Raw genomic sequence first — 14,362 nt, forward strand, 5'->3', positions numbered from 1 at the left:
TAAACGGTCTCATAGAGCACCAACCTCAGCCAAGTTTACTCTGAGACCAAGACTAAATGAGATGAAGCAAGCCACTTCATAATTGTGTCTAAGACAAAAATTAAGGTCACTCTGCCATCCACCAAAGACCCCTTCTCTTGGCCAAGATGAGTCAATGCTACTTGACCAATTTCAACTTTGTCCTCATTCTAGTCTCCCCTCCCCATGGGTGGGACTTCCTGAATAGTCATAGAGTCAAATAATCATAGAAGTGCCCCCGTTTCTGAAGCCATCTGATCTAGAGCACCCCCACTTCCTGAGACCCTACTCCAAGTCACCCCATCAAAGCTCAAGTGCTATGATGGCTTCTTTCTAAGACCCTCTTGTGGGGAGAAAGTGCCTATCATTCCCCACAGGGACATAGTGAGTGACAGACTCATCTGGTTTAATGATGGATATCTTCCCGTTCTTGGCTGAAGGGCATGGACAGAGTTAGAGGTTCCACCAAGATTCAGCTGAGGCCAGGACCCTCACTCAATGTATTAACAGCGCACACATATTTCAGGGGGTGGGCCCAGGTCTTGGAATGTTTTTTTAAAGCTCCCCAGATGATTATAATGTGCAGCCTGGATTTTAAGCGATTGGGTGACAAGTCAATTCAGGGGGCTGCAGTGAGATCAGAAAAAGTGATGCCTGTAAAGCACTGGGCTTGGGCCCTGCACTGGTGCTCAGTTACTGTGAGCTGTCATGTGTTGGCTTCTGTGCCTTATTCATTTTGCTGTCCTTCTCAATAAACAGCTGTCGAAGGGACGTTGATGTTGCTGATGGGAGGCTGCGAATCACGTCAAATGTAATACATCTTGAGCATGCCACCATTTTTCTCCCCAAACCGTCTCTCAGGGTTCTCATCAAGGCCGGAGCCGGAGCCGGAGCCGGGACCAGAGGCTCTGACTCATCCCAGTGCCCTGGCCCATCTCCCCGCAGGATCTCAAGCGCCACCTGCCTCCTTTCTGTCTCTTAGACCCCTCTGCCTTTATTCAGCTCATAATCTCCAAGATCATTCTTTCTAGAGCTTGGCCTGACCATGACACACCCCAGCTCAGACACCCTCTGTGGATCCTCATCACCTCCTGATGAAGGTCATACCCTTATCTTGACATTCAAGGCCTTCTCTAATCCAGCGCCCCCTCACATACATATCATACTGAAATGATGTGTTCTAAGCATTAGATATCCTTCATGTCTTCACATCATTGTACTTTGCTTATTCTGATCCAGCTGCCTGGACTGCCCTTCCCACCTCTTTTTCCCTATATAAATCCTACTTATCAAATTCTAGCTTAAATGCCACTTCTTCCATCCCTATCACCTCAACCAGATGGGGTCACTGCCCTTTATCATCTCTTAAAACTATCCTCCTCTTTAAATTCACTTGTGACCTTTTATCATACATTGATCTGAACTTTATTCACCCTCCCTCTGTATGGGATAGGAGGCATTCGCGACCCAGGGCTGAGAAGCCAGGCTTGGGAGTTCCCCTTGAGGCTCAGTGGTAATGAACCCAACTAGTATTTGTGAGGATGCAGGTTCGATCCCTGGCCTTGATCAGTGGGTTAAGGATCCAGCGTTTTCATGAGCAGTGCTGTAGGTCACAGATGCAGCTCAGATCCCATGTTGCTGTGGCTGTGGTGTAGACTGGCAGCTACAGCTCTGATTCGATCCCTAGCCTGGGAACTTGCGTATGTCACCAGTGAGGCCCTGAAAGGAAAAAAAAAGACAAAAGAAGCCAGGCTTTGCTGTCAAGAAACACTGACCTTACACTTCAATTTCCTTTCCTACTAGTCCAATGAATTGGGGCAAGTGTTTTGACTTCTTAGCCTCACTTTCTTCACATGCACAATGGGGATAATCTCATAGAGGGATGATGAGGGTGACATGCGATAATCACATGCAGAATCCCTCAAGTAGAACCCGGCAGAGGAGATCCCCTGTGGCCCAGCGGTTAAGGGTTCGGCATTGTTGCTGCTGTGGTGTGGATTCAATTCCTGGCCAGGGAACTTCTGCATGCCACAGGCACAGCCAAAAGAAAAAAGAAAAAAAAAAGAAAAACCTGGCGGAAACAATAGTTATTATCATTGTAATAACAGCTGCTGTTATTACAAGGTTGAAATCTTCCAGAGCAGATGTCTCAATTTCATTGTGTACACAGATCACCTGGGCATATTGTGTGATTCAGGAGGTCTGGGGTGGGAGAGCCCACATTTCTAACAAGCTCCCAGGTGATGCTGATGCTGCTGGTCCCAGGCCCACACTTGGAATAGCAAAGTCCGAGAAGGCAGGGCTCGTGTCTCGGAGAGCAACAGTTCTCGCAGAATCTGGCATGCTTTCCTGCACAGAGGAAGAGCACCCTCATTTTATAAAACGAGTGCATCCCCGTGGTGGTGGTAGGAGTGATGCTGTACACAGCCTTGCACTCACAAGATCACACCACACACCCACCCCACACCAGCCAATCTAATGCTGCGTGGGACTGAGATTTCCCAGGGGCCCAACTGCTGTGTTTCGGAAATCAGAGCTCTGAGATGGAACCGGCTGTGCACTAACCTTATAGCCCTGATTAATTCCCTCCCTTTGTTTGCCTCATTATTGTGATTAGGTTCTGCCCGTAACATAGCAACGGCTAATTGTAGGCTGGTTGCAGAGTGCATAATTCCTGCTATTAAAATTTTATCGAGGCTTAATTGTGCTCCTTTTGTGCAGCAGGGAAGCTTCAAAGTTTCAGAAAAGAGAGGATGTGGTTAGTGGGAGCTGATGATTTTTTAATCTCAGCAAGCTCTGTAAAGCCCTGCTCTGCAATATCATTGACCTTGAGATGGTTTCCCCTGGCCAGAAAGGAGCCCATCATTTATTTATTAACCCTCCAGAAGGTCTGCAAACAATCCCCGGTGGCCAGGCAAAAAGCATATTGTGGGTCAAATGCCATTACAGAAAAGCCCCAAAGGGCAGACCGTCTGAATAGTTTGGCCATGTGGGCATTTGGGTTGGAAAGCTGCAGTTTGCATGCAGAAATGGTGCCTTGTGCAGACAGGTGTGTCCCTCCACAGATGCCACGTGGCCACTCAGAACCTTCCAAAAGCAGCGGCAGAATCAAGAGACTTTGAAAGCAGTTTCCCAGGAATTCAAGTGCCATGCTGCCCCAACCTGTGTGTAGTGAGAGGTGGAAAGAGATGACCCCATCAGCAGGTATTTCCAACAAAGTCGTTCCCAAGCATCGGCAGGAGCTTGTCAGAGCTGCACACATCCAGGCTCCTGCCCAAACTTACTGATTCAGAATGGGAGGCGGGCTGGCAATCACTCCTCAGGCAGTGCCCATGCTGAGCCTCTTTGGGAATCACCTGCAGCCACAAGGGATTTTGGAAAATGTAAAAAAGGCAGCAAAACCAGGTGCAACCTGAGGTGGGGTCCCTTACTTTGCTAAGCTCAAATTGGAACCACAAAGCCTAATGGTGTGGGATGGTTCCAAGGCAATGCTGCTCAGCCTACAGTGTGCCTGCCTCACAACTACCTAGAAGGCTTGTTATAACAGATTGCTGGGCCCTGCATCCTCAAGAGTCAGATCCATTTGGTCTGGGGGTCGGACCGGGGACTTTGCATTTTTAACAAGCTTATAGGTGATGCTGGTGGTGATGCTCTCAGGACCACACCTTGAGAACCACCGCCCTCAGGGATTCTCCCAGTCTGTCTCCAAATGTGTCTCTTTGAAAAGGATTCAGTAGTGTTCCTTTGGAAACAACATTACAGCCTGTTGTTTTACATGAGGACTCTGTGCTTGTGTCTTGGACACCTATTTATAACCCAGAAACAGTGGTATTTGTAATCAAGCTTTGCCCTGAGAAGTTATGAAGGAAGGATTGACTCCTGGATCCTGGATTTCAACATGTTGAATCCAGATGAATCCACAGTTTCACCATTATTAAGTCAAGCAAGGCTTTTAAAAGGAGGTGGGGGTTTTGGCACTGCTCGCAAGAAAGGCCAGGAGTTATTTGATGAGCAGACCTCAAGCTGGGAAAGGCTTTAGATAAGTTGTAATAACAGCATTATGGTGAATGAGTGGAAAATAACAATGTGTGCATTTTATAGAGGGGGAGAAATGGGGGTGGGGAGTAATGTTAAAAAAGAAAATTCAGAGTAGGTTTAGAACAGGGGTTGCAACTCAAAAACCTCTGGAGGCCAGACAGATAACAGAAATGCGTGAGCAGACAAGGCACATTGGAACCTGCTCTGATTTGAATAACAACATGGAGAGGAGGAGAGGTGGTGAATGGGCCCTTCTGAAAGAGGGGAGTCTCAACTTTGCTCTTGCCTCTGGTTGCCAGGGTAGAGTGTAGGCGCAGGAATTGTTTGTTCTTTTGAATTTCTAGGGAAGCTGGGAATCTGAATTCTTTTTTTTTTTTACAGTGTCGTACTAATTTTTGCTATACAACAAAGTGACCCAGTCATTAATATATATATATGTACATTCTTTTTCTCATATTACCCCCCAGTCATATTTTATCCCAAGAGATTTGGACACAGTTCCCTGTGCTATACAGTAGGACCTCACTGCTTATCCATTCTAAATGTAATAGTCTGTATCTACTAACCCCAAACTCCCAATTCATCCCACTCTTCGCCCCCACCCCTGGCAACCACAAGTCTGTTCTGCACATTTATGAGTCTGTTTCTGTTCTGTAGATAGGTTCATCTGTGCCGTATTTTAGATTCCAGATATAAGTGATATCATATAGTATTTGTCTTTCTCCTTCTGCCTTCACTTCATATGAGACTCTCTAGGTGCATCCATGTTGATGCAAATGGCCTTATTTCATTCTTTTTTATGGCTGAGTAGTATTCCACTGTGTATATGTACCACATCTTCTTAATCCATTCATCTGTTGACGGCCATTTAGGTTGTTTCCATGTTTTGGATATTGGGAATAGTGCTGATATAAACATAGGGGTGCATGAATTATAGTTTTATCCAGATATATGCCCAGGAGTGGGATTGCTGGGTGATATGGTAGTCCTATATTTAGTTTTCTGAGGAACCTCCATGCTGTTTTCCATAGTAGTTGTACAGTTTACATTCCCACCAACAGTGAAGGAGGATTGCCTTTTCTCCACAACCCTTAAGCATTTGTTATTTGTAGACTTACTAATGATGGCCATTCTGACTGGTGTGAGGTGGTACCTCCTTGTAGTTTTGAGTTGCATTTCTCTAATAATTAGTGATGCTTAGCATGTTTTCATGTGCCTACTGGCCATCTGTATGTCTTCTTTAGAGAAATGTATATTTAGGTCTTCTGCCCAATTTTGATTGGATTGTTTTTTTGATATTGAGTTGTATAAGCTTTTGCATATTTTAGAAATTAAGCCCTTGTTGGTTGCATCATTTGCGACAATTTTCTCCCATTCCATAGGTGGAACCTGAATTCTAATATGAAATATCCCGTCTTTAAAAAACTGAGCCTTTTGGAGTTCCCGTCGTGGTGCAGTGGTTAACGAATCCGACTAGGAACCATAAGGTTGCGGGTTCCGTCCCTGCCCTTGCTCAGTGGGTTAAGGATCCGGCGTTGCCGTGAGCTGTGGTGTAGGTTACAGACGCGGCTCAGATCCCACTTTGCTGTGGCTCTGGCGTAGGCCGGTGGCTACAGCTCCGATTCGACCCCTAGCCTGGGAATCTCCATATGCCACAGTAGCGGCCCTAGAAAAGACAAAAAGACAAAAACAAACAAACAAACAAAAAAAAACTACTAGGAAAAAAAACTGAGCCTTTGTCAAAACATGTCTATAGGCTATCAATTGATTATACTAGTTTAAAAAGTTCAGATTCTACTTCCTAGATCCTAATTCATTGTAATGCTTCTGTAGAAATTTGGCACTTTTTTTTTCTTTTTTCTTTTTTCTTTTTTGCTTTTTTAGGTTGAGAGATAGATATAAGAAGTGAAAAAGTAAAAGAGTCAGAAAGGGAAGAAAGATAAAAATCAGGGAAAACATTGTAAAACAAACAAACAAACAAAGATATCTACTATTAGAAAGGACCTGGGGGTTTATATAGTCCTATCCTCTACATAAAGAATATGTCACTTCTACAACATCCCTGGTGTGATAGACTGTTAATTTGGTGGCCCTTGTGGATTTCCTTCCCACAGTGACCCTGGGCTTGGCCAACGGGTCATTAGCAAGCATAATGCAGACTAAGGTTTGATAAGTCCTTGCAAGTGGAATGTGCCTCTTAAGAATGCTTGTTCTTGGAATGAAGCTGCCATGTAAAGGCTAGCCAAGTGGAAAGACTATATAAAGAGACAAGTCCCCAACCTTCAGCCAAGGTGCCAGGCATGCAAGTGAAGCCATCTTGGGCTGTCTGCCTGCAATCATGATACCCCAGAAGACCCCAACCGATGACTCACCCAGCTGAGCCTCAGTCAACCCATCGTCTTGAGAAATAATAAAGTGGTGTTGGTTCTAAGCCACTAAATTCTGGAGTACAGATCTTCCTTGACCTGATGATTAAGCATCCTGACAAATCCAACATAAAATGAGAATATCTTAAGATGAAAATATGTTTTAAATATACCTAACCTACCGCAAATCAGAGCTTAGCCTAGCCCACTTTAGAATTGCTCGAATACTTACATTAGCCAGCAGTTGGACAAAATCATCTAACACAAAGCCTATTTTTTTTAACAAACTGCTGACATCTCATGTAATTTATGGAATATTGTACTGAAAGTGAAAAACAGGATGCTGGATGGTAACAAGATGATTCTAAGTGTATTGGTTTTGCCCTTGGGATCTCGTGGAACTGCCCAGCTTCACCAGAGGTTATCCTACCACATACCACTAGCCCCTCAAAAGGTCAGAATTCAAAATTCTAATTAGATTTCTACTGACACATATCACTTTTGCACTATCATAAAGTCATTAGGTCGAGCCATCATAAGTCAGGGACAAACTGTACTTTGTTATACGGTGAAAATGAATGGAGGCACTTTCTGAGTAGTTGGCCTATGAATCTGATGTGATTCTGTGGTAGAAAGAAAAATAAATATTTGGTCTTTGTTCCTCTTTCCTAGCCTAGAACTCTTAAAACCCTTGGCATCTCTTGAATAATAGTATCTTTTGTATGCTAATGAGATGACTGTTGGCAGAGGACCCCAGCATAGTTTCAGAATGTCAGAATGGGGGCTGGTCACCAGAGAGACCAAGGCAGGATTAGAATGTTGGAATTTAGAACTCTAATCCATCCAACCTCTGAAGAAGGAAGGAAGGTTGGGGATTGAGTTTAATCACCAATGGCTAACGACTCAGTCAGTCACGTCTACAAATACACTCATACCTAACCCTGCGCATCGCTTCCATTTGGCTGCTCCTGAGTTATATCTTTTATCATAAACTTGTAAATGTTAAGTAAAGTGTTTTCCTGCATTCTGTGAGCTATTCTAGAAAACTATCAAACACAAGGAGTGGTCGATCCATAGCTGGTTGTTCAGAAGTTCATGTGGCCCAGGACCCATGATTGGTGTCTGAAGTGGGTGCAGTCATGTGGGGCTGAGCCCTTAACTTGTGGGGTGTGATGCCAACTCCAGGTGGGTAGTATCAGGCTTGAATTTGCATGCAGCTGAGGATTTGAGAATTGTAGAGATTCTGTTTGGCTGGAAGTAACAGAACATCTGATAAATGGTGTCTTAAACAAGTAAGAGATATATCATGCTCATGTCAGGAGAAGTAAACTTTATTTATTTATTTATATTAAAGTATAGTTGATTTATAATGTTGTGCCGATTTCTGCTGTATAATAAAGTGACTCGGTCATACATATATATATGTATTTTTAATATTATTGTCCATCATGGTTTATCCCAGGAGATTGGATACAGTTTCATATGCGATACAGCAGGACCTCATTGCTTATCCATTCTAAATGTAATAGTTTGCATCTACTAACCCCAAACTCCCCATCCATCCCACTCCCTCCCCTCTCCCCCTTGGCAACCACCAAGTGTGTGGGAGAAGTAATCTTTTAATCATTGGTCAGAATCAGCTGCACCAAGAGGGATTAAGGAAGTGCAATTAACTAGGTGCATTCACACCCCCAACAAAATGGGGGCGTTGACTAGAAAAGAGGAAGGATGAGTGGGCACACATTTTGCAGTTTCTGCCACAGCCCGCTTCTGATAGGAAGAGAAACGAATGCATTTCAAATATATTGTACAATTTTCCCCTTCTCTACCAAATGTAGCCATTAAACCTCAAGCCCAGCACCCAGCACACATTTATCCCATGCTCCAAGGAGGAGGCCTCTGTCTTCGTTTGATGACTCAGCATTTCATCTTTGTTTGGGGAGTAGCAATTAAGCTCAGAGACTGGTTTGTCTTTGCCAACAATTTATTTAACACAGGTTTACTGTAGGAATTATAATTATTTCACAAGCCAGTAGCATGCAGGATAATGTCTTTCAATAAGCCAACAAAGAAATAACACACTCCGAACATATGATAGATTAATTATGCTATTGTTCTAAGCGAGAGGAGATGACAGGATGACTATACCCAAATTCATTCGAGGTATATCTTTTCTATGAGTTGTTTCTAAGGAGAGCCCGGCTTTGTCAACTGAGAGCTGATATCTAGCTACCAGCGCAAAAATAAAAGTCGCCTGTTGCTAGAGCATGTTGCTAGGGAACAAAGGCACCAGTGTTGACGGGCAAGCTAGGCTGCTCCAGGGTTATGGCTCCAGGCACTGTGGCAAGGTTTATGATACTGCCTAAGACCACCTCCCTTAAGTGGATGTCCTTCTTTTCCTTCCTGAGACTGATGCAGGGTTTAACACCACCGCCAACCAAGGGTGGTCTGGCTATCTATGCTATGTAGGAGCAAGTGTCTCAAGATCTTTGGAGAGCTAAATCAGCAAATAGTGGCTTTGTCCAGACTTAAACTCTCCTGTTCATATTCTAAATGTCCCCTTGCCCCTTCTCCACTTGTTCTTGTGGATAAGCCCTTAGCAGCTGAGTTAGGAAGTGCTTATCAGCTGGCAACAGATGAGGTGGTGACATCTCAATACAGCTTCATTCTTGTATCGAAAAAACTTTATTTTTCAAATCAAATTTTTTTTTGTCTCTGTCATAAACAAGTGGATTAAAACAGTTTCACGTTATGTCATAAACAAGTGGATGGGAAATTATATCAAACCAATACACAACTGTCTGGTTCCAGGTTCATTTCATAAGAAGTTGATTGATCTTGAACTTGATTCAGCCCATGGATGACATCCCTACTGATAAAAGATCTCAGGGCAATCGACTTTAAATTTGAAGCAATGGTCATGAGCAGACATTTTCAAATGAGAATACATTCTGCAAACCTTAGGTGAATCCAGGATGTTTGGCACAAAAGAAGAGGCCATGGAGGAAGCTGAAAATAAAGTTTGTGGTTTACAGAGATAGCCTGTGGCCACTTCCTGAGTTAGAAGCGCCTTGGTGGGAGTGGGAGAGAGACAATAAAAGAAAATGAGATTGAAATTCACTCCTTTTCTTTCTTTTTCAGTAACTTCTTGGAGGGAGAAATGGAGCTGAATGAGACATAAAATCACAGAACTTAGACTTGGCAGTGATCTTAGAAATAAATTATCTAACCTTTCACCCAATTGCAAATAATAATAATTAACATTTATTGGGTGTTTACTATATGCCAAATGTTGTACAAAATAATTTACTTGATTTTTGTTTATTATTTAACTTTACCCTTGCTACATCTCTAAAAGGTAGCATGAGTTTAATGTCTGTTTTACAAGCATCAATTTAAGCAACTTATTCAAGGCCACAGTGAATGAATGAAGGGACCAGAATTCCTGGCTACGAAACTGCCTCCTCCTTAATTCTTCCTATCCCATCCCCTGTCAACTTCAGCCTCACCTCTTCTCCAAACCACTCACTTCTTTTTTTAAAATCTTTTCTATTATTACAGTGTTCTGTCAATTTCTATTGTAAAGTGACCCAGTTATACATATGTATACATTCTTTTTCTCACATTATCCTCCATCATGTTCTATTACAAGCGATTGGATATAGTTCCCTGTGCTGTACAGCAGGACCTCATTGCTTATCCACTCCAAATGCAATAGTTTGTACCTACTAACCCCAAACTCCCAGTCCATCCCACTCCCTTCCCCCTCCCCGCTGGCAACCCCAAGTCTGTTCTCCATGTCCATGAGTTTGTTTCTGTTCTGTAGATAGGTTCATTTGTGTCGTATATTAGATTCCAGATATAAGTGATCAGACAACTCATTTCTATTTGTAAAGCTTGGTTTCTGAAACACTCATCCACCTATTAACTGACATCTGCTTTTCTAGAATTTGTGTCATCTGTCTGCCCACCAAAGTAACACATAAGCCGTTCCCTCTGCCCTCTGACCATCCTTCCAACATCTGCACTTCACAATCATGCATCCTCTGAGCCTTTTCTTCTCCAAGCTAAACATCTACAGCCACTGTAACCCTTCCCTATAAGACCTCCCTATATGCTGTGCTATATACTCCCTTTATGTATATTGAACTCAGGCTGCAAATTCAAGCTTCTACAGACAGCAGACTAGTAATGAAGATAAATAGAGCAGACCAGGTACAGTAAAAATCACATGGTCTTCTCTTTTATTATCCCACTTTTTATAGAGACAAGGATAATGAAAAGTTTTTCCCTGCAATTCACTGATGAAAGGCCACTAACCCTCAGTCTTGCTATTTGGGGACAACAGGGCATGGCAAGCACCATGGCAAACTGCCAAGCAAACGCTTGATCTAAAGCAAGCAGACCATGTTCAGATCCAGCCACATATTGTCATAAAGGATGGTTCCAGGTCTTCTGAAGTTTTCAAAAGCTGCTGGAAATCTGAGGTTCTATTTGAAAACTTTTGATTTTTTTTTTTTATCAGATCAGTTTTTTAAGTTTGGCTTTAAAAAAAAAAAAAGAAAGAAAGAAAGAAAGCATTCTATAAGCCAAACAAAGTGTGGCTGCAGGCTGGATCCAGCCCCTGCGCTGCTGGTTTACGACTGCTCTTGTTGTTCATGAGCTATAGACCCCAGAGCCCTACAGAGTCTGGCCAGTCCTGAGGCCAGTGGGACCCTCACCTCGCTTGACCTAAACACCATGCTTCTTCTAGGAAAGCAGACTAAATTTGCAATAGCTTTCCTAGCAGCTGTGTCCTGTTCTACTCTATGTCCGCATGGAACTTGTGGCCAAGTGAGTAACTTTGTCTTCATTTTCAGTCATGTCCAGCCTGTGTCTCCAGCCATCCTGTGCAATCATATTTTGATCCTCACTGCCTGGCTTTGCTTTCCTCTCTGTCAGTCCCTACTCTGCCTTGGAGAGCTTTGTCTATTTCTTGTGTGCACAGGTCTGACCAATGCTCTTTCCATGAAATCACCAGCTGGACCCAATACCCGGATGAATTCTGACCCATCCCAAGGGCATTAATAAGGATGTAGGCTAGAAATATGGCACTCCAAGGCACCCCAAATGTCACCAATGCACTAATAGCGCTCCCTAGACATAGAAAGGAAAGAAACTAGCCCGTGTCCAGCACCTACTCTGAGGCCAAGCCTGCTAGCTCCCTCACCCGCACTCCCTGCCCACTGCAGAGTTGCCTTCTGCAGCTCTGCCGCTGTGACCAAAAAAGAACCTCAATGCTTCACCCCACAGGGTTAAATCCCAGTTCCACTCTGGTCAGGAATTCCCAGACTGGTTCCTGGTTGAGCTGTGTATTTGGCTCTAGATAGACCCCCAACTTGGCAGCCCAAGGGTCAGTGTGCCTTCCCCACCCAGCACGCACCCTAGGTACTCTGCCCTTTGCCTGTGCTCAACACTGAACTCCTGCTTGTCCAGGTGGACACACACTTTGCCAGGCACTGTCCTTGCATGGCAGTATCCATGACCTCACCTAATGGTGAATCCGCTTGCTCCCATGGCCATCTAGCCCTCATTTTTCAGTTGACTCTTCTGAATTATCAGGGAATTTGTATTATTCATGCTTCTCCTGCCTCCTTATTGTTGTGATTAATGGAGAGCAGGAAACTGAGCTGTTCAGTAGCTGTACCAAGACAGCCACATGTGCTCACTCAGATTCTTCTGGTTTTTTTTTTTTTTTTTTTTTTTTGTGAGCGTTTTGTGAAACTGCTCACTGTCTGCATCTATAAGGCAGGGTGGTTTTGAGGAACCTGTTAATAGATGTTAAGCATTTATAACAGAGCCAGGCATGAGGTGGGCACTTGTGAATATTAGCTTGAAGGAGCAGCAGGTGGAGACCTCATCCTGGTCCCTTCCTGCTTTAGCCCCCAGGAGCCAAAGAGGGGCACCCTTTGCCTAAGAAAAGGTCACTCATCCTCCCCACCATCACCACCAAACTCAGCAGCAGGCACCCCGAGCTGGTTTTCTGACAAAGAGAAAGAATCAGTTCAAGCCATCCACATGGCCCTAATCCTGCACCTGCCAATTCCTTGTTGTGTAACCCTGGGAACTGTTGTTTACGCTTTTTGAGTGCAAGTTCTCTATCAATAAAAAGGGGCATTAAGATGTAGCTGACAGCATTAGGGTTGAGGGGGTTAAATGAGATTTGTAGTAAAGCACTTGGCACATATTAGGTACTTGATATGGTGATGATGATGAAAATACTGAGGTATGTGCTGTCTTTGGACCTTCCCAGTGAGCAGGAGCAGCCTGCATTTCTTCCTGCCAGGTGTGCAAAAACTGTTACAAACTTATTGCTTGGTCATTATAAAAAAATTCAAAGTAACAATACAGGCATTTATAAACTAAAGTTGGGGTCCTCTGCCCTCCCATTCTCCTCTCCAGAGAGAACCGCCGACCCCTATTTAGGGTGAGTGTGCCCTTGCTGACATTTTTCTACACACACACATACACACACAATTATTTGTAAAGTAACATTAGGATCATACCATACAAAGTCTTCTGCAACTTCTTTCTCTAAGCGGAATTTCATGGCCATTTTTCCAAGTTAAAAGTATACGGAACTAATACAGTGTTACAGACTGAACTGTGTCTCCCAAAATTTGTATATTGAAGTCTTAACCCCCCAGTACCTCAAACTGTAACTGCATTTGGAGATAAGGACTTTAAAGATGTGTTTAAGTTAAAATGGGTCATTAGCATGGGTCCTAATCCAATAAGACCAGTGTCCTTTTCAGAAGAGGAGGTTAGGACACAGAGGCATCAGACACATGCAGAGATGGCAGCCATCTGCAAGCCAAGGAGAGAAGCTTCAGAAGAAACCAGCCTATCGACACCTTAATCTCAGATGTCTAGGCTCTAGAACTTTGAGAAAATAAATTTCAGTGATTTAAGCCAGCAGTCTGTGATATTTGTTATGGCAGCCTTAGCACACTTATACATCCTTTTTATAGATGGTACCAAAAATGTGTTTGTTGATGGACTTCTAGATAGTTTACAGTTCTAGAGAGCTGCAGGTAATACCCTTGCAATATGCTTTGTACGCTTATGTGAGGATATCTGCAGGCTCTTTTCCCATAGGAGGAATGACCAGGTTGCAGAATATGCACATCTTACACAGTATATGAACTATTGTACCAATAGCAACTCCAACACTGTAGGCAATTCCTGGCTCCCTTTACCCCCAAAGCATAATTTTAAGGACTTACAGTCTTTGGCCATAAAACATAAACTCACAGTTAACAAGATATGACACCCTTGACCTTGGCTTTGCTTGTATTGACCACCCCTGCCTATACTGGAAACTTTGCCCCATCCACCACCTGCAGAAACACAGTTTTCTTGAATGGACAAAGTTCTCACCAGACATTATAGTCTCTTCATTGTGAAGGCAAACTCACTAAGAACAAACAGCCATACTGCAACAAGAAGCCTTGGTTTTAATTTTTTAAGGGTATAAATAGATTTGAATCACACACAGCATGTTGGATTTAGGGAGAAAATATTTCATGACAAGCTGCCAATATATTTCTCATCTTTCAACAACTAGGAATGGAGGTTGAAGGCTGCAGAAATGTACACAGGTTGGCAATGCCATTCCAATAGGCAGAGTTATCTTGATATGAGTTGATGTGTCTGACTAGCCTTTTGTTTGGGAAAAAAATCAGAAATGGGAGCTGTCTTCTGTAGCAGAGTTGACTTTGGAGGTGCTGTGGCCCAGGCAGGGCCTCTCTACAGAGTATGTCGGAATTTCCCCAAATTGCAAGGAGGTTTACCTTCCCTCTTTTTGCTCTTACACTTCCATACATATGGATGTGCAAAAAACTGAACAGCATAAGAAATCTGTAAAAAGAGAAGCCATGACTCAGCCACTTGGAGGATGT

The 14,362-nt window shown here is 43.4% G+C and overlaps 1 long non-coding RNA gene across 3 annotated transcripts in view; it reads left to right on the forward strand.

Moving 5' to 3' along the window:
* LOC102161781 overlaps positions 1–14,362 on the forward strand; it is a 45,264-nt gene that overhangs the window by 5,261 nt on the left and 25,641 nt on the right. Inside the window, exons 3-4 of one of the 3 annotated variants that reach the window (XR_002346379.1) lie at positions 3,084–3,222; positions 9,564–9,901. This is a non-coding gene — a long non-coding RNA (uncharacterized LOC102161781). Of the gene's footprint in view, positions 1–3,083; positions 3,223–9,233; positions 9,539–9,563; positions 9,902–14,362 lie in introns of those variants that run through there. The other 2 variants (XR_002346374.1, XR_002346378.1) reach the window with 2 other exon arrangements.

The sequence above is a fragment of the Sus scrofa genome, chromosome 1, assembly GCF_000003025.6.
Source record: "Sus scrofa isolate TJ Tabasco breed Duroc chromosome 1, Sscrofa11.1, whole genome shotgun sequence".
Classification (NCBI taxonomy): Eukaryota; Metazoa; Chordata; class Mammalia; order Artiodactyla; family Suidae; genus Sus; species Sus scrofa.